We start from the raw sequence: 21,817 nt of genomic DNA, 5'->3' as shown, positions 1-21,817 counted from the left end.
CTCAGATCATGATTCCAGGGTGCTGGGATCGAGCCCCGCATCAGGCTCTCTGCTCCTCAGGAAGCCTGCTTCCTCCTCTCTCTTTGCCTGCCTCTCTGCCTGCTTGTGATCTCTGTCTAATAAATAAATAAAATCTTAAAATAGAAGAAGCAGCAGCAAATCCAACTCCTAACTCTATCTACCAGGCATGCCAACACAGTCAAAACTCAGAACATCAGCAACCTCCAAACAACATTCAAGTTTATGTCAGGGAAGCCTATCCTCTAGTCCACACTCGCTTCTCCCCAAGTTTTCAATAGCTCCTAAGGAGAAGGAGTTGAGATCTGAATCTCTTCCCTCCAAGAAGGTCTCTCACCTGAGACTTTCCCCCACTTTTCCCCCGAAACAATTATGGTATATGGAGTATTTTTTTTTTCTATTTTGGGGTGGGGTGTAGTTTTTACATATTAAAAATGAAATCTTTACCCACTAGCACACAATCAGCTTATCTTTCCCTGGCTCCACATAACTTTTCTTCTGGCAACTGACTCCTCTGTTCACCTGACCCTGGATGATAATTCTCATAATTTCATCCTTTACCTTGCTGCTATTCTCTAGCATAAGGTACTTTTCCTAGAGAAGCGAGGTCCTTTCCTGGGAGGCCCTTGATTTCAGGCCACCCCTTCCCAAGCCCTTACAAAAATTCCCTCATGAACCCCTCCAATCCCCTGCCCCCTTCCCAGCCAGTGTGCCTGCTTCCATTCTCTCTGAATCTCCAGTTTTGATCAGCATAGTTCTGTCCTCTCTGCTTCCAAGCTGTTTCCTGGTGTTATCATCCAGAGATATTTAAATGTCTATCTGAATGACTCACCCCTCCTCTCTCAGGCAGTTCAAATTACATTTCCAGGCCTGCTTCATTTGACTAAAGTTTCTTAAACAAACATCAGAATCCTCATTAACAATTATATTTCAATTTTTTAGACTCTACCTTAACCAAAACAACCTGAAAAATATAAATAATTTGTGGGGAGAAACTCTTTTTCAAAAATGCCAACATACCCAAGCTCTTCTTCTCCACCAGACAAATTTTTATTCATTCATTAACACTCAGCTCAGATATCATCTCTACAGAACCTGCAGCAACCCCTTGAGACAAAGTTAGTCATCTCATTTTTTGAGCTTCATAAGACCATTATAGCATTTAACGTGTTGTACTGGAATTATCTACTAGGATGTGTGCCTTCTCCACTAGGCCATGAACTCCACAAGAGGAAGGGCTGTGCCTATTCATCTTTCTATCCCCCACTTCAGTTCAATTCAGCAAATATTCAACATGAAGAACTGTGTCAATTTCAAAGTTGGCACTTAATAAATACTTCATGAGAGAATGGAAGAATGAAGGGAGATAAATTTACATTATTTTAAAACTCTTTCAAAAAGTTCTGGCAGAAACTTCCTTTTTTATTCTTATTTCCAAAAGGAGAAAGTATATTTTTCCAAAATCCATATTTAGACCAGGGAACCTCGAGGTTTGTTTTCCCACTTTGTTTTATGCTTATAAACCTAAATTTATGTGATGAATAACTTGAATTATATGGTATAGTACAAGTGGCCTTGGAGGTAATCCAGTCTAGAGAGACAGTTAATATATGGCACTCTCAGTGCCGCTCTCCACCTCCTGCACCCATAGCAGACAGCACTAATCGATCATGGCACTCGTTCTCATTAAGCCCAGGCTCAGCCTTAGAATTCTCAACTCAGCACTTAACAAACAGACTGCTCTCTGGAGTTGGTGGTCAAGATGAATCCTGCTTGTCCCTCTTGGTCTATTCTCTCTTATTACAGATAAGCAAAGTGAGTCCTAGAGAGGTTAAATGACTTTGCCTAGGCCACAGAGATAATTAGTAGTAGAGGCTGAACCAAACCTTATCACCTAAGACTCTTTCCAATAGAATACACTTCTTATGCCTATAGTTGATCAATAGGAATGACTACTTCATAGAAAATGTTAGTTTTGGTTATTATATGTGCATGTGTGTTATACATTAGATTATACATTATATATATAATGGTTTAGAACCTTCACTTAGTATTTCTCAACCAATGGTGTCACCAGGCATAAAGACCTCAATTGGTTCTTCATACCAATCCAATCTTCCCTTAAAGCCATGGAGGCATAGTTTTTCAAAACTGGTAACAGCTTAGTCCATGTCACTAGAATAAACACACTATAAATTATTTTGTAATCAAAAGTGAAGTGCCAAGAAAAAAAATAAAGTGAAGTGCCTCTAAAAGTATGCCATAAAAAATAGTAAACACAAAAAAATTCAATACAAAAGCAGCACTGGTCAGTTTAACTGGTATCTTTCTCATAGCTTCTTAGGGTATCAAAACTATGGTAAGTGAAAAAATAGCTATGGAAATTAGAATATAAGCAGGCCTTATCATCTATATTAGTTTTTCAGTTGGTTGTCCAATTAGTAATTTTTAAACTGTCTCTGCATATTCACATTATCCTCTTCCACCCAGGTGCCACTGCCACCAGCACAAGCGGGTGTTAGGACCCCAGACCTTCATGATAGTATTTTTTTAAACAACTCAAATACTGTAGTTGTCTATCTTTATCATACATCAATGCTTATTATGTGTAAAAGAGTGTATGTAAAAGAAAACAAAAAAAGATATATTAAGAGGTACATACAAGCCATTGTTTTCTTTTCCAGAGCATAAGTTTCAAATTCTCCAAGGGGTGGACTTGTTTCTTCCCAGTAGGCCAGGAGGAGTATAAGAAAGAAACTGAGAAAGTTGAAATAAATTAAAATCTCAGATTCCTTAGCCTCTTTTTCTTTGAGTAGCAAACTGAAAAATACTCTCAAAGAATCAACACCCAGGATACCTCATTACCAGAAGCAGAGAGGTAAATAAGAAATAGAGTAAAGAAAAAGCAACCCCACAGCCTGAGAATAGATAAAAGACGACGAGCTAAGTTCTTAGACATGGAATCACACAAAGGTTAGCTATTTTAGGAGAAATGAAATAAACTATTAGCAAATAACAATGATAATGGGGGGGATGTCTGATTTTTGTGGACCAAGAAAAAGTGGTTGTAATTGACCTCTGGTTGATATTTGGGCAACCTGTTTCCATTTATTTCAAGGCATGAATTACAAGGATAGCAAACTTATGACAGTGGCCCAATAGACATGCCTCTTCAGAGACCTGATGTGTCAAAGCAAAGCATTAGCAATTTAATTTTTGCAACAATCCCTAGGAGAAATAGTGATGGCTGCTATTGCAGTACTTACCTAGCGCTTCTCAGACCCAGTCCAACCCTCCTACATCCAGCTTTGACTGTATATCTGCAAACTGCATTTCCTAGACTAACTGCCAATGGGAGAAGCTATTGGGAGACTACCACGGGAAGAAAGGGAGAAGAGATGCTCCCATTTCAGGTCTCATATGCATCCTTCCAGCATCTTTTGTCACTTTCAGAATCAGCTGTGTGATCCCCTTAGAAATCCAAGCAGCAAGTGTGAGTTAGTCCCACTTCCCTGACAGCTATCTGTTCCCTTCTATTCTTTGCTCTTGAAAGAACCACCACCTCCATCAGTTTTAAGCTGGTGTAACTAATACTCGATTACCCATTTTTATTAACTGCTACATGAACTTATCACTGGGAGACAAGAAGGCAACACAATGACATCCTTTGCTATATGTATGCGAACTGAATAAAAGATGCATAGTGACCAATCACAGACAGAGTTTGAAAGAAGCAATGTGATTGTTCACTGATCATGATGCACATCTCTTATTCACACAGTGATTTGCGGACTTAAGAGCTAGTGTTGAAGTTTATACTTTAAGCACTCACAGTTAAATACTGTGGTTAACCGACGTTGAATCACAGTGTTGTGGGACTGGTGTCATTTAAGTAAACTATGGTAAGTGAAATTCATGTACATTGGGGTAGTCTAGAGCAAAGACTGCCTGTAGTTTTTGTATTAAGACTCAAATATTTGAGGGTTCATAACTACATTTCTTTTGAATCATAACTCATCCATTTCAAGAAATGTACCTCCAGACTCAACTAACCTTGCTTTTGAAACATATTCATGATAAAATGTTATGAATGAGGGTTATCCATTCCCCTCCATTCTCTATATTCTCTCATGCGATTGACACCTTTCCTAGTGTTCACATACTAGATACGAGTCATGTGGGTCGCACTCATTGACCCATTGTTTCCACTGTGGGCTGTTCTACTCAGCAGCCTTTTGTTAAGTACAGCCAAAGATTAGATGAGAGTGGGCACCTGATTCACACATAGATTATAGTTGTCTGGGACAAAGTTTGAATCATTGTTTACAGTTCTTCATAACTTCCCATGCTCTTTCCCATGTGACATTGCTTTATTAGAGTAAGAAAAGTATATTTACTACCATATTGATGGCTTTGGCTATGTGCCTTGCTTAAGCTGATGAAATATGGGTAGATGTGACAATGTGCCAGACTGAGATCTCAAGAGGCATGAATTGTTCAATTATCCAACATGAGAAGAGAACGCCCAGGAAGCTGTTGCTTAGCCTAGCTTCAGCTAGGGCTTCAGCCTAGCCCCCAGAATGAACACACGTTCATATATGTAAGAATGAACATACATACATGACATGAGCTAATGTCAACCCATAGCCTCAAGCAAATCTTCCCAGTTGACCCCAGTTCTAGATAAGTGGAATCACCATCAACCTGTGCACATGCAAAATAAAGACTTATTGTAAGCCACTGGGATTTTTTTTAATTTCCTTTCATGTCTGTGGGTTTGTTGTTGTTGTTGTTGCTGCTGCTGTTTTATTTGCAATAGCTGAATAATACAGGACAGCAGAGTGCATTTATTTAGCTAATTAGAAAATCTTCCCAAAGTGTGTACTGGAAAGTACAGAAAAGAGTTTCTATCTAGTAGAGAGAGCAGAATGGAGTAGAGACACAGAGGAGGCTGAGAGATTATGGAAAAGAAGCACAGAGTGATTATCTTCAACCTTGAATAATTCTGGAATTCCAGGCCATATACGTCTCTGAAACCAGTTTTCCCCAAGACACTGAGCTCGTAGGAAGTAGCCAGAGTTCTCTGCAACACAAAGAGCTCAACTCTGACTATTCTACAGCTGTCATACCTCCTTAGATTAGGGTTTCAGAGTGTATTAGAAACAGGTAGTGTGGAGAAGGGGAAATGATGAGCCTTCCCCAGGATTCTCTGTATCTAAAGCAGATCAGGTCTGAGGGTAAATCCAATTCATATTTCTGAATGAGGCACTGGGAGTGGATGATGGAACTACATTGCATCCATTTTCCTTAACACTACCTGGGCCTTTCCTTTTTCCTAAGATATGTAACCCACAGGAAATAATTTCCATTTCCTGAGCCTTTCAAGTAATTATGAATCCATTGAGCCATTACCATATCCCAAGAAAATCCTTAATCCACATAATTTAATCGGATTTTCTCAATAGTGAGAAGAGTACCAATAGTGAGATGGTACTAATTTTGCCTCCATTATACATATGAGAGGACTGAGATTGACACTGTAAATTGTTTGCTTGAGGTCACACAGTTTCTTGAAACCCAGGTGCTCCACCTCCCTACTCCAGCCATCTTATGCTGGTTGTCTTTAGGAAGTAGAAGCAAGAACCAAAGTCACAACTCTAATTTTCTTGACCCTGACACCAAGATAGAGGTCACTGAAAGAAACAAATACTTCAGAGGAAAAAAGAACATTTTTGTTTTACTTGCAGCAAGCATAAACAAACCTATTTTTCCTTACACAGGGTGTTTTTACTCTAGTACTAGGTTTTGTTATTATACCTTTCTCCCCTTCCTACACCCTTTTTTATAATTTTTTCTCCCTTCCCCCAGAAAAATCCAGGGCAACCTAATCCACTTATTTTATAAACATTTGGGTGCTTATTATGAGCAAGTTACTTATGTTTTGTAAATAGAAATCACTGTATTTCAGTTGTGTTAAGATTTCTAGGGATTGGGTGAAAACAGCCATCCTCATACCCTGGCATGGCACAGCTGCCCTGATTTCTGAGCAGAAGAACTTTCTATTAAAACTGTCTTAAAAGTCCATGAGTTCCATGCATTTCTGTTGGCCACATCACATTTGGGCAGTCCTCAAATGATTAGGCTGTGGTGACCATGTTCTAGCATACTCTATCACTGTTCTCACAACTCATTCTGTCCTCCCTTTCCACGGTGCACCCTGAACTATCTATCTTCTCTTACATTCTTAATCTCCTCCTTCCCATTGATTCTTTTCCTTCAGCTTATAAAATGTAGACCTTTCCTTTCCTTTACCCAGCAAAGTCTTCAAGCTACCATACTACATTTTGCCTTCTGCTTTGAATTTCCCACATTCAGTCTCCACCAAACATCAGTCTGACTTCTCCTTCCATGAAACTGCCTCTGCACTTTTGAATTTGCCATTCTACAGGTTCTTTCCATCTTGATCTTACTTCTTACTTTATCAAGCCCCCATTTGTGATGTTCTCTCCTTCACTGGCTTTTGTGACATCCTTTCAGTTAGGTTTTTTTTTTTTTTTTTTTCCCTAGCTACTCTATTTCATCTACTTCAGGGATACCCTCTCCTCTATCCTTTACAAATATTGGGGTTTACCATCCTTAGTTTTACCACTCTGCATGCTACATGTCCTCACTGGAGAATCTCACTCAGGTAGTGTATATGGTTCTTTGACTTGTATCTGCATCCCAGACTCCTCTCCTACACTTCAGATAGCAGACATCTGCCTAGAGGGTATTTTTATTTTGATATCCCTCAAGGCCCTGAAGCTCAACATGTCACACATGAATTCAACTCCCTTTCTTGTCCTACAAACTTGCTCCCAATCCCACTGGCCCAACTCAGGGTACTACATGACCATCACCTTTGTTGCTCAGCTTAGAAACCTGGAGTCTCTGCCCTTGTTATACTCAATGTCCTCCCTGCCTCCAGCATATTCGCCTCATCACTGCAAAAATAACCACTTCACATTTCCCTGCCCTCATCTCTTCCTTCTACTCCATCCCCTTCTTTCTTCTAAACTTTCAAACTGTTCAGTGCCCCCCACTCCAATACCTCAGGATGAAGTTCAAAGATCTTACCATGCTCTGAACCTTCTTTCCAGACTCCTTCTATCCTAGTTTCTATTTCTTTAAAAACCCTTTACATCCCAAGTGCTTCATGCTCCTGGCCACTCCTACTTATTTTCATAAATTGATGTTTACGGGAATTTCTTCCCCCTAAATATCGGGAGAGTAGATAGAGGGGCGCCTGGGTAGCTCAGCCATTAAGCAGCTGCCTTCAGCTCATGTCATGATCCCAGGGTGCTGGGATTGAGCCCTGCATCGGGCTCCTTGCTCAGTGGGAAGCCTGCTTCTCCCTCTCCCACTCCCCCTGCTTGTGTTCCCTCTCTCGCTGTTTGCTGTGTCTGTCAAACAAATAAACAAAATCTTAAAAAAAAAAAAAAAAAGGAGAGTAGATAGAGCAGAAAAAGATTATAAAAGGGATGGCAAGATATTTGTTTACTCACTAGCTTGAGAGGGCAAGAAATAAAAGGAGCTGTGTTAAAAGATGTTATGCATTGGGTCCCAGGAGCAAAGATTGATAGATTTGAAGAAGGATCATGGACTTCCTCAGACTCCAGTGCAGCTTTGCTGCCCTGAAGGTATGGTACTGGTAAGGGAGAGGGGCACTGTGAAGTTTGGGTGTATCCAGTAAAGCAGTGTTGTAACAGAGGCCACAGAGATTGGCAGTAGAGGCTGTGGGGAAAGATCCAGTTGAGTCTGGTGCAGAAGAATGACAGGGGACTAGTTAAGATATTTAGGAAATGCTCAGGGGTAACTGGGAAAAATGATAAAAGTGGGGTGGGAATGCTATTTACCATTATAGGGTGGAGGCCATGAAGCAAATGATATTCCTAAGTACCTGCAAAGAAAACCGAAGTCATCTAATGGGAACCCTTTGAATTCTACCACCAAACTTTCTAAAAACATGACATTTTCCTCCTCTCCTTACTTTTACCTTCTAAAGGCAGTCCTAAATGTGTTTTGGATTTTTTCTCATTCCCTGTGTTTTGGCACCTTAAACTATCGTTATTAATCTTTTTACCTTCTTATTAGGACTTTTCTGTGAAGATTAAACATGATTTTCTGGCCTCCCTTTATCCTACTTGCCTTGCAAACTACTGATCTCTCTCTCTCCTACCCTTAAAAATCTCAAAGAACCTGCCTGTACTCTGTTTTGACATCCTCACCTTCCTTTTGCTCTTTAGCCTATCCATTTTGTCTCCCATATCCATCATTAAAAAATAAGCAAAACAAAACAACAAAAAGACAAAAGCATATTCCGGAGTCAATGACTTCATTATCCCAAAATCCAATGGACATTTCTCACATTTCACCTTACTTTGCCTTTTAACATTTGACACTTTATCACCACCTCCTTCCTAAACATTTTTTTGGCGGGGGGCGTGGGGGGTGCCTATTTGTAACTACCATTCCTGGTTTTGTTCCTACCCCTTTGGCTGTCCTTTCTAATTCTCCTTTACAGAATCTGCCTACATTATCTGAATTAAATGTAGACTTCCTCAATCTATATGCGATCTCTAGGAATCTCATTCTCACCCATAGATTAGTATTTCTGTACTAAATCATTCTCAAATTGTTTATCACTGCATTGCAGTCGCACTGGGCTTCCTTCTGCCCTCAAATGTACCATATTTGGTCCTTGTATGGTATTTTCGCACAAAACTGTTTATTCCTCAGAATATGCTCTCCCTCTAGTAAAATCCTGCTCAGCTTTCAGACCTAACTAAAAGATCACTTTTCGTGGGAAGACTTTCCTGACATCATAGGTCAGGTTCATTTGCTTTATACTTCCATAAAACTGCTTTTTTTTTTTTTCCCCCTTTAGAGCATTTAATTTATATTTTTGCTTTTGTCCTATGTTTTCTCTTTTGGATGATTTCACACACACCACCCACCTTCCCCTGAACTATGGTAAAAAAGGCAGGGAAAAATAAGTAAGCATCAGTTGTTTTAATCTTCACCCACCTTTTTCATAGGTGAGCTCTGACATTTCTCAGTATGAAGTCTCTTTCAGGCAGTGGTACTGATGGGAAGAATAAATGAGTCACCATGTATGCAGAACTACTTCATTTACTGGCACTGGGTATGTAACCAGTGGGAGAAGTAAGTGTGCAGTACTTCCGGAAATTCCCAAGCATGTGAACTCAATTGATTCCTTTTATATACCTCAAAGATTTCATTCTTTATGAGTAGCATGCATCCTTCCAAGGCATTTCTCCAGATTGTGCCCTAAGATGGAACTGGGTGTTAGTGTGCCTTTACTTTTTTCCCAAATTAAGCTTTTTGAGATAACTTAAATTCACAAGCAGTTGTTAAGAAATAAAGATCTCGTGTATCCTTTACTAAGTTCCCTCCAATGGTAATATCTTGCAAAAACTGTAGTACAATGTTACAACCATCTAGTCAAGACACAGAACATTCCCATTACCTTAAGATCTCTCATGTTGTCCTTTTACATTCACACCCACCACTTCCGTAACACAACTACTACTAATCTTTTCCCCATTCTTTATAATTTTGTCATTTCAAGAATGTTATATAAATGGAATCACACAGTAAGTAGCCTTTTAAGATTGGCTTTTTTTTTTTTTTCACCCACTCAGCATAGTCTCTGGAAATTCATACAAGGTGTGGCACATACCAATAATGTGGTTTTTGTTTGTTTGTTATTTTTAATGCTGAGTAGTACTTCATGGAATGAATGTGTCAGATCAATCATGCACATTTTCAAAGACATGTTAGATTACTTCCAGTGGTTTATTATTGCGAACATTTATATATAAGTATTTGTGTGAAAATAAGTTAAATGCCCAGGAGTATAACTTTGGTTGGTATGATGGTCGGTTTAGCTATTTTAAGAAACTGCCACACTGTTTCCCAGACTGACTATACAATTTAACATTCCCACTAGCTATCTATGAGTGATCCAGTTTCTTTTTAAATTTTTTTTTTTTTTTTTTAAGAGAGGTAAGGGGACAAAAGCAGGAGAGAATTTTAAGCAGGCTGCATGCCCAGAACTGAGCCCTATGAAAGGCTTGATGTCTGGACCCTGAATCACGACTTGAGCTGAAAGCAAGAGTGGACACTTAAGCTACTGAGCCACCCAAGTGCCTCAATGAGTGATCCGGTTTCTGTGCATCCTTGCCAGCATTTGATTTTGTCACTTTTTCTTTGGCTATTCTGATAGTATGTAAGAACATCTTTGAGTGGTTTTAATTTCCACTTCCCTAATGGCAGAGGATGTTGACTATCTTTTCATGTGTTTATCAGCCACCTGAATAGTCTCTTTGGTGAAATGTCTTTAGCCCATGTACTAGCTGGATTGTTTGCATTTTATTGTTGAGCTTTTAAGGAATTATATATTCTAGATACCAATGCTGACACATACTACATGTGGTTTGCAAATTTCTTCCATTTGTAGCTTATGTTATTATAACAAATTCTTTCACACAGCAAGTATTAAATTTTGATGAAGTCCCATTTGTCATGTTGTATGGAACCATACTTTTAGTGTCAAGTCTAAGAACTTTTGCTTAGTCCTAGATCACACAGATTTTTCTTTTTCCTACAAATTTTATAGTTTTATATTTAAATCCTTGATTCATTTTGAGTTAATTGTTGAATGAGGGGTGATTCTTAGGTCAGGGAGAGGAGTATTTGTTTTGTTTTTGCCAATGGATGTCATTTGTTCCAGGATCATTTGAAGATTTTATTTCCTACATTCAATTGTTTTTGTACTGTGTCAAAAATCAGTTGGGCATATTTGTGTGCATCTTTAGGAGGTCTCTATTCTGTTTCACTGATCCATGTGTTTATCCTCCCATGAAGACCCCTCCATTATAAACACAATCTCAATTACTATAGCTTTAAGTCTTGAAACCGGTAGACTGATTCCTTTCATTCCATTTCTCTTAAAATTGTATTCTGATTCTTTTGCCTTTCCACATAAACTTTAGGATAATCTTACCTATAAAAAACTCATTGGATTTTGGTATTATATTAAACCTGTGTGTGAATTCGGAGAATGAACATATTATGTTGGGTTTTCCAATCCATGAACTCCAGCTCTCCATTTATTTATGTCTTCCTTGGTTATTGGTATTTTGTACTTTTTAGCATACAAGTCCTATACATGGTTAGATTTTCTTTTAGGTATATCATTTTTTTTTTTCAGGTTTGGTTGTAACTAGCATTGCACTTTAAATTTCAGTCTCCCACCTGTTCGATGCTAGTATATAGAAAAAAAAATTATTTTTTATGTTTATGATTCGTAGTAAGCCATAATAGAATTGCACACAGAAAGGCCCTAACTGTTCATCTTTTGGAAAATTCCCAGGTCCAACTGGGCAAGAGCAGTCACACATAGGTTACATAAGTATGTAGCACAGTGAAAATCTTAGGAAATTGAACTTGGTTTGACATTAGGTCTGAATGGTGTGGCTTATGCTTTATGTAGAATATAAGTTATGCTGAGGTGTTCTTGTGGCAGATAAAAAGGGTGGGTCTTTTTTTGGAGGGATACCCTGGAACTCAGGCAATCACCCCTATATTGAGTGTTTCCCCATGAGGAACAGAGGAGGGGCACTATATAAATGTATTCTTGGATACATGTTTTTAATACACATTTTTGTATTTTATATAACTCACAACCCTGCAATCAAGACCTGAGCTAAGATCAAGAGTCAGACACTTAACTGACTGAGCCACTCAGGTGCCTTGGATGTGTACTTTTAATAAAGTTTATAAATTGAGCATCATATATATGATGCTCAATAAAGCTCATTGGTTTGGGAAAAAACCCAAAATACAAATGCATTCTTGCTTGTAGGCTGCTTTCTTTCAATTAGAACTTCCACAAATGCAGGACTAAATCTAGTCTCCCCATCTTCAGCACCTTAGAAGGCTCTATTCTTTTGTGAGTATTTCCAATTTGAGGATTCTCTCCTCTTTTTCACTAGGTATCTTGATAAAACAAAATTTAAAAACCTACTCTAGGTTAACCATAGAATCATTGGTTAGGATGCTATTTCATTCTCAATATATGTAGTTTTCATCCATTTATTATTACAAATATGGCATCTGTGAGGGCTATCGTGGCTAACAATCAAATCAATACTCAAAGAATATTTTTAAGAGTTACCTGTTTGATGTTTAAATTCTTACCTCATTCAGACATGACAAATGCTAAGTGCCAGAGATCTTCTATCATTCTTTAATTTCTGTTAACTCTGAATATTAACTTGATAAAAAAAATAGAATGTGAAATTGGCATATTACCTACTAGACTTATCACACAAAAACTAAATGCTGCATTAAACTTAGTACAAATTTGACTGCTATCCATTTCTAACTCCAAAATTGCAGACATCTCTAAGTATTTCTTCCTAACATCAACTTCTAATAAAAAGTGATGATCATTAAGTCTTAAGCCATAGATACTACTTTTTTAAAAACGGTATGGTAACAACCCTGAAATTTTTTATTTAAATGAGATCTTTGGAATAAGTAACATCTTAACATTAAGTGTTTCAGAAATGTGGGAGATTTTAAAAGCTTACTTTGCGTTTATCTTGCAACTCTATCCTCTTCGAAGTCAGAAGTCTTTTCATTAACTCCATTTCCTAAATTCAAAATCCTCAGAACAAATACATTGCATACTCATTTTATATAATCAGAATCATGATTCTCATAGCACTGAACACGAAGTGTATTGTTCCATACTTCAATAACACATTCTAAGTTTTAAAAATGTGAATCAAAGACTGGCAAGAAAACACCAAAACACTGCAAACCTCAGATACTGAAATTAATGTCATACAATGTAGTGGATTAGATAAATATTAGCTAAAACATCACCATTACATAAATAGCTCAGGAAAATGTTCATGGTTTGCAAGGGATTTTATTCTTCCCAAGAAAATGGATTATCTTCTCAATTTTTAAATTTTTTTTTGCTTAGGACATAGAAGGAAAATCTATGGAACCCATTGTCTTCCCATTTCTACGTAATTTCCTTCTTTCAGTCCATTTCATGCTTTATGTTTCAAAAACAAATGTTCATGAATTTCATGGGGAAAACAAATTGTTTTCCTGAAGAAAAGCAGTTTGGAGTTGAAATAAAAAAAAATATGGGGAGTTTGTCATTGCTATTAATTATGTGGTCTTTGTGTATTCTTCTAGTGCTTGTGATATTGAGAAATGGAAATTCCAGTCCTAATTCTGCCATTTGTTTTATCTTACTTAATAAATGTAAAGATTATTTGTCCTTTCAATACAGACTAGATATGAGACTATAAAAAAATTTTGGTATGGTACACAAATCCTGGCAACAACGTACTGTGGAAAATACTAATAAGTGTCACTACTGCATCAGAGTTGAACTACTCTATCAAGCATAATTTGGTTCCTGTTAAAATATGAATATAAATTCGGTTTTAACACATGCAAAAAACTGAATTTTTGCTGCTCTCCAAAGCTAAACTGTGGAAGTACCTACATGTTTATACATCTCTGCTTTGTAAAAGATCAAACTGAAAACGTAACATGAGTTTTAAAAACAAGTATACCTTAACCCAGTAGTTTTGAGAATGTATCTTGCAGGAATAATCAAAAGATATTCAACGGTACAGCATCATGTATATTAAAATAAAAAACAGACAGGCAGGCCGTACACACCCAAAATAAGGATTTGATACATTATGATTCATCTACAACTGGAGGGGCTTTAAAAAAAATGCTATGAATCTACTATCATAAATGAAAAAAGACCACTAAACAGTATACATTACATAACCCCATTTTTAAATGTTCTGTGATCATTTATAAATAACAGGCTTTCTATCATGCTTGTTAACTTCTAGCTTTCTATATAGTAAGATAGTACATGTGATTTAAAAAAAATTTTTTTTAAAAACCAAAGTCACTCATAGTTCAGGCAGAAATATTTTTTTCAAGTTAAGTGAAGGTTGATAATATGCTCAATCTGCAAATATTCCACAGGGCTGGATATGTAAAGTATGTTTTAAAAATAATTTTACCCAGTACATCATTATTAACCAAAGTCCTCCACTATTTCACAAGCAGCTTTAACTAGATTTGTATTGAGACTTGTGCACTTTGAGATGATAATGTATTTTCTTGTAGAAGCAGTGTCACAAGTGGAAGACAGGTTATTACCAAGCTTATTTAACCCACGTTATAGATGACAGAAGGTATATCTGCAATGAAAACAAAAAAAATTTGCAATATTTATCAATCAGTGAAACTGAATATGAAATGAGCATGCTGAATGCTGAAGAAGCAGGTCAAATCAGGAAAACACTGAGATGAAAACTGAAAATTATAGAGGGAAGTTCTAGAAACTTTCAATGGCTTTGGAGGGTGACAGCAAAAGCACTTTACAGAATTTCATTTCAGAATATATGTCAGTCTTTCTTTGACATCACAGTAGTTATATTTATTACTCATGATAAGGAGAAACTTTCTGGCCCCCAAACAGAATAAAGAGATAAATTCTAGCAGTAGAGAGGCAGGAATTAAGAAGGGTATGGAGGATTTGTATGTGTGTTAGAAAAGGAGTCACTAGGCCAATTAACAAATTGGTACCAAAGGTGACTTAGAACAATTTAAAGCGGGAATGGAGGGTAGAGAGAAGAGGCAATTTGGAGCCACTGGTACGTATATGGATATATATGTGTGTGTGTGTGAGTGTGTGTATATGTATATACACACATATATATAAATATTTTCAAAATTCTCAACTGTGCAATACCTGCGGGTTGCACATTTTTCTTTCTATTCCATATTAATATAACTGATGCAAGATGCAGGACAATTTTAAAAAGTTAACAACTGTTTTTAGTAAGACTATTTTATTTAAAAATTTTTCAAAATATAAAAATAATAAACATTATGGATATTTAACAAACAAAACAACATAATTCAACTATAAATAATAAAAATGTTGACAACCCCACATAAACATGTAATACTATAAACATTCTAAGCGTACAAGAGTAGTTTTCTAGTTCAAGTTTCACCTTTTTCAAGTTTTATTATCACTTTGAAAAATAAACCAAAAAAAAGCTGCTACAGCTTAACCAATTACTTTCGCTCCACTCAAAGAGCAGGGAATTTTTTCCCCATGCCAACACACATTCGTGAAATGGGATATTTATGGGCACAGGTATTAAAAACTGGAAAAATCCAGTCTGCAGACAAGAAAAGACTCCTTTGGTGTTTTTAGGTTCAACAATCCACAGAAATTGAGTAAAACTAAACCATTTATTAAAGGAAATCTTATGCCAGATAACATGTTCTGAAGTAATATCACATCCAAAACAGATTCAGGATTCTGAGAATCAAAAGTAAACATCTATGAATGCTTTGTTGATACTTAAAAACTGTATCTTAAGAACATTCACTAAGGTGCTGGAATGAAGTCTTCTAGATGTAGAAAACAATCTACACATCAACGCAACACTTGCATAATGTAAATAATACATCCCTTTACAACTCATCAAATGTTCTATTAATATGTAAGAATTACCCTGCCGCCTCCTGTTCAGTTAAAGACAGATGGGAATTTGAAGCAGAGCAGGATTACACCATATTTTTAGGACTAGAAAAGTTTTCCACTTGAAATTTGGGATAACTGAGCCATGCTGAATGTATCTTTTTTTTTTTTTAATTCTAGCCAGATTAAAGTTTCTCTTATCAAAAGAGCTAATGACAAACTGAAGAAACTACTTTCTTTTTTGGAAGCTGGGCACAAATAAGTGTACTGTAATTTTGTATCATATTTTTAAATTCTAACAGGCTGGGCTTTTTACCTGACTTACCACAGACCACTTTATAATTATGCTGCTAGCTTAGAGTAAGTCACAAGTGATCATACATTAAAGCCTAGCAAAGTCTAGATAACAGGTTCAAAAATGATATTGAAAGGTTTTTTAGCACCAATAACTTTTTCCTAAGACACTTGAGGGGCTGCATCACTTTAAAGTATTATTTATCTTGTAAACAAGACCAAAAATATTCAGTTGATCTGTATTTTGAGCATAAATATTTATAAACTCTATTTAAAAAAAACAAATATAGCATGACTAGAGCTGCTAATAGTGTAAAATCTAAGTATATTGAAAAATATAAAGATATATAAAAGGCTTCCATAATGCAATCATGCAGAGGTAAACCACTTCATTCAATTACACAAAAGTGATTCTGTACAGTTATCTACACATAGCTCCATGAGAATCCTATTCAGGAAAATGAAATAATGAAAATCCTTATCTTTAATTAATAAACACATAGGAATTTAAATATGTAACTGACCTATTGGCTCTCACAGAAATTTTCAAAAAGCACAATGATCTTGCTGAGAGTCAAATCATCTCGACTTCTGATTCCCAATGGCATGTTTAATTTTGCTTTGCCTTATTTTCTTTTAATTTAAAAGCAAGGGAAAGAAAAAGAAAGATGACAAAGTAATGTTGAGGGTGCTGGTATGTGGTCCACATCCAAGAACCAATCAAAACTATTAACGAGTATGGTCTCTTCGGTCTATGTTCTTTGGGTTTCTAACCTAGCAAGTAAGTCACTACCATCAGGGAAGAGAATCTTCTTTCCTTGAAAAGAAAAAATACTGAACTAATTTGGGAAAGTATCTTTGAACTCCTTGTGGCTATATGCTAGTTTGTAAATATGAACTAAAACAAAAGTCTAATTTTAAAAATGTCCTGTATGCCACTAGGTCATAATTATATTAGAAGACCTTCCGAAATATAAACATAAACACAAACCTAATATTAACAAAGCAATTATCAACTAATGTGGATCAAAATAATTTACATTATGATTGATGTGTTCATTCTTTTTATTTTTCATGAAGACAAATGCACTGCACACTCAAGAAAAAAGTGTTTGCAGAACAGTCAACTGCGCAAAAAAAATGTGAAAATATGAGCATGGCTTAATGAAACTAAAAAAACAAGGGTGAATAGAATCAAGTATAATTTGGGCTTTTCTAATAAAATATAACTTTCCAACTTCTCAAATGCCTCATGAGAATCTACGAAGGAACACTCAAATTAATTTTCTGAAAGCTTTATATGATGCTCATTATAAAAAAGGTATCTGGGGTGAATATTTAGGATCAGATTTAATCACTCACTTTATAAATAATTCTAACCCATATTGCTTATAAATAAATATTATGAACGTACACCTTTTAAGCAACGTTAGACACACAACACAATTTCCCCTTGCTTTTAAGATTGTCTTTGATGTCTTGATTGCAAGTGAGGAAAATATGGAAAAACTGTGTAAATTAGACATTTAATAGATATTCTCAATATTTATAATCCACAGATCATCCTGTATTACTTGAAAAGAAAATTATTCTCCTTGTTGGCTTTGAAGAGCTAAGAAACTTTTTAAAAAAATTATTTGGATAAGTGGCCTTGGCAACAATTTCAGTTAAGTATATTTAGAAGAAATAGGCAAGTTATTACAGTGTATAAAAAAGTATTTTAGCATCTGTTCAAAATTATTTAAGTGACTATCCTAACCCCAGAAATGTATCCTAAAACCCGGAAAAATTAAAAACAGATCGATGCTTAACTTTTTAATCATTTTCTTCATTCTAAATTGTTCATGCTAATGAACACAGTATCATGGCTTTATAGATTTCCTAGACACAATTTCAACTTGGCTGAGACTGAACTTATCTCATATTAGGAAGCCAAGAGGTCTTTTTCCTTCTTAGTGTTTAAAAACTAAATGGCTATAAAGTAAGGGGAGAAGACGTTTAAGAGCAAGGTCAGACAAAGCACACACTCAGACATACTTCCGGACTCAGATGTAGCAATTAGAGAACTGCGAAAAGACAAAATGCGAATTATAGTACATGTAAACATCTATTCAAATTGATAAAGAGCAAACATAAAATGATAGGATGATATTATTTAACAGTCGTCTCCAGACAGGAACAGGTCTTGCTGTTGTAGTCACAAAGCTAAATTCAGGCAATGATGATCTCTCTCTGCTGGAAAAAGAGAAGACTATTAAAAAAAACTTTGAAAATTGTAAATAAATCTAAAAACTGAATCACACCATAAATTGATCTCCAACTTTTCTAAACATTAAGAAAAAATCTATTTGAGAAAGGAATCAAAATCAAAGTTGCAGACAAATTTCACAAAGAATCAGCTTTGGGTTAAATGATTTTAACAAAACCTCTCTGCATCATGCTTCCTCCTTAAAACATAAAGCCAAAGATCACAGCGCTACAACACAGCCATGATCTATAACTTCTGCTCAGGAAGTGCAGTAACTGACAAGATAGTCAATTGTTAAAGAAGTATGGGTAGGCAAAGTAACTTGAAGAAATCACTAACAAATTCCAAGATAGAGTATATAAAAATAAAAGCAAAAAAAATTTTCTTAAAATTTCCCAATGATTTCAAAGTAATTGTGAGGTGTATCTAATTTCCTTGAACTCTGTATGATAACCATTTCATTCTTTAATTACACTACAGGACATAAAATTCTGTACTAAGCACAATGATTAAACAACCAAAAATAAAAAGGAACACATCAGAATGAGACAGTGCTTCATATACAAAAGGAGACTAACTGGATGATGGGAAGTTAGCGAATGGATGAAATAAAGTGATAGGGAGGGAGGAATCAGGAACAATAATAAATTGATACCAAAAAAAGTAAAACAAATAAGTGCTTTCAATACACTATGTGATGAATACATATTACTGATAAACTGCAAGAAAGTTATTTACCAAACTCGGAATTTTTCTACTAACCAAGTATGATGTTTTCATTAGAAAATAGTGAGAATGGCAGTCATTTCACCAAGATTTCTTTTTTTCTCAGAACTTTTAGGTAGCTAATTTGGAAGATAATCTCTTGTCATCTGATAAGTATATAATGATCAGAGAGAGAGAGAGAGAAAACAATAACAAAAAAAAAATGCTACTCTCCTCTAAAAGACTGTATACATACCTGAGAGCAACTAGCCAGTTCAAGAAGTTAACAAGAACAGGGTAGTTCCTGAGATCTGGGAAAAGGAAATTTTCTCTCTGCCTTACAAACATCATTCACTGATGACTTAATCCTAAATTTTTGTTTTTATTTATAGGGCTTTAGAAGAATAAAAGCCCTGAGAGAAAAGACCAAAAAGTGAACTAATTAACTAGAATTCCACGCAGGACATTTTTGTTTTAGAAGATTCAAAGATTTTTGTGGAAGGTAAGAAAAAAAGCTTGTAAATATTTCTACAAATTCTAGGACGACTAAAACTAATTTTCTACAACTGGTTCACTTTATGTGTAAGGGGAAGAAAAAAAGAAAATATAGATCGGTAAAGTTTGTATAACACTCTAAAATAACCATTGATATTTCAACATACCAAACAAGCAAATGTTTTGCTTTCTTATGTAAACCTTAGAGCCAATGATTAATGTCCCAAGTTGAAGATTGGAAATACAGTCCCCATAAAACAGTTCTAGTCACAGGAAATTTCCTACAATTAAGCTCAGCCACACTTTTCTGCAAGTAATCAGCCTAAACCACTGAAGTTTTGTCTTTATGGTAAACTATTGGTTGATACACTTGACTGTATTACAATAAAACAAGAGCTATGGAATACTCTCCCATTCCTGCAAGATGGTTTCATTAAATAGTTGGGCATCAATTAAATACTAAAATTAATTTTTTAAAATCTCACAATTATTCAATAACATTTAAACAACATTGCTTAAGACATAAAATATTGAGTGAAATATATAAAATGACAACTCAACCATCCCTTGAGGTAATCCTAATCAATCTTTTAACCAGTAATATATAATTTCTCTCTCTCTTTTTTTTTTTTTTGGTAAGTAGCAGCTACCTACACTGTTCTGAATCCTTTTTTCACTTCAAACTCAGCCCAGATCTGTACCAAAGCAAAGAACTTAATGGGAGAATTGTATGTAGAATTACATATATGTTTCAAGTTTTAGGTAGCATATCGTTAACAGAAAGTTTTTAGACTTCGAGTTTAGAAGCAAAAGGAAAGTTGTAAGCAGAAGTCTACCAAGTCTAGTGAATAGGGAAGCTGAGCTATACTTCAGAAGTTAAAAGAATTTTGTGCCAGCAAAAGCAAGCATTTGGGAACACTATATACAAAACTGTACTGAGACACATTTATACAGACTACCATAACCAAATCTAAGTTGTTTCCATTGATAAGATGACAGAAACAACAATACCATCAACAGGTAGGGGGAACTGGCACAGATACATTAAAGTGTTTTATATTAAATATACTACCAAGGAAGTGCTCGCTTCGGCAGCACATATACTAAAATATACTACCAAGGAAACTACAGTGTGAAAGGGACCGTAAGATCATCTAGTCCAAGCCCTTTCATTTTACAGACAAGGAAACACCCCTGGATAAGTTGAGAGACTTGTCTAAGGCCAAAGAGTCAGTTGCAGAGCTGGGACCAAAAGCTAAATCGCTTAACTCTTATCTGATACCTCCACGCTAGCTCATCTTTGGATATAAAAAAATTAGTGGGATGGACTAGATTGGTGGCTCTTGGCATTTCTATTCTTACACACAGACAGAAACCAAAGGTTAGTTTATTCCTGAAACGGACTACAACATTTAATACTCCAAGTTATTAATGTCTTAATTGTTATGGAAATTCCATTAAGACTATATGTATATTCCTCCATCAGTATTTTTAACCCCACTGTTGCAATACGTAACTGTTCAACTGTTTAGCAAAATGGTCTCAATAACTGAGAAGACCTTCAGGAGAGATTTGAAAAATTGATAAGAATTAACAAGGGAGGTAATTGTCACTCCATTATTGGAGATTTAAATATGCATTCATTCATTAATTCACCCAACAAACATCTGAGTGCCCATTATGAGCCAGGCTTTGTGATAATCACTAGAGATAAAAAGATGAATAAGACATGGTCCCCTTCCTAGAGGAGCTTGTAATTTAGTGGGGAAGACAGACATATAAACCAGATAAATTATCTTACAACATAAGTACTATAACAGAGATATGAACAAAGTGCTGTATTAGAAGGGAGGGTAAAGGTATGAACTGGCTAATGACCAAGTCGTCTACCAATTTTGTGCAAGAACTACCAAACTGCAAACACAATCTCATGCTCAATCAATATTTAGGAAGGAGTAGCAATGTAGAGTTTAAAAAAAAAAAAAAAAGTTGGCACCCAAACTGCATTCAAATCTAGTCCTTTCACTCACTAGCTATGACTTTGGGAAGTCACTCCATCTCTATTAGCCTAAGTTTCCTTATCTGTAAAATGGGAATTAGCAACTACTTCAAAGGGATACCTTGAGTTTAAAATCAGAACACATGAAAGTACATGCATAGTATTTATAAGCATATTCATTAATTTCAAAAATCCAGTAGCAATTAAGTACTAATATTTATAGTTAAAATCATCTTAATGATAATAAAAATGTAACTGTGAACCTAATGAATGTAATATTTACTCCTCATTTTTTGGAACAAAACTGAAACACACTTGTTTTCTGATTCATTCAAAGCAACATGGCTTAAAACATTTTAATTTTAGGTTACTAGAGAATTTAAGACTAGGGAAACTGATATGCTATTTATGGATTTAAATAAGTAGGTAATTTCAGTTACAT

Source organism: Martes martes, assembly GCF_963455335.1.
Source record: "Martes martes genome assembly, chromosome: 3".
NCBI classification, from domain to species: Eukaryota; Metazoa; Chordata; class Mammalia; order Carnivora; family Mustelidae; genus Martes; species Martes martes.
The sequence above is the reverse complement of the archived record's forward strand: the minus strand, read 5'-3'. Positions refer to the sequence as shown.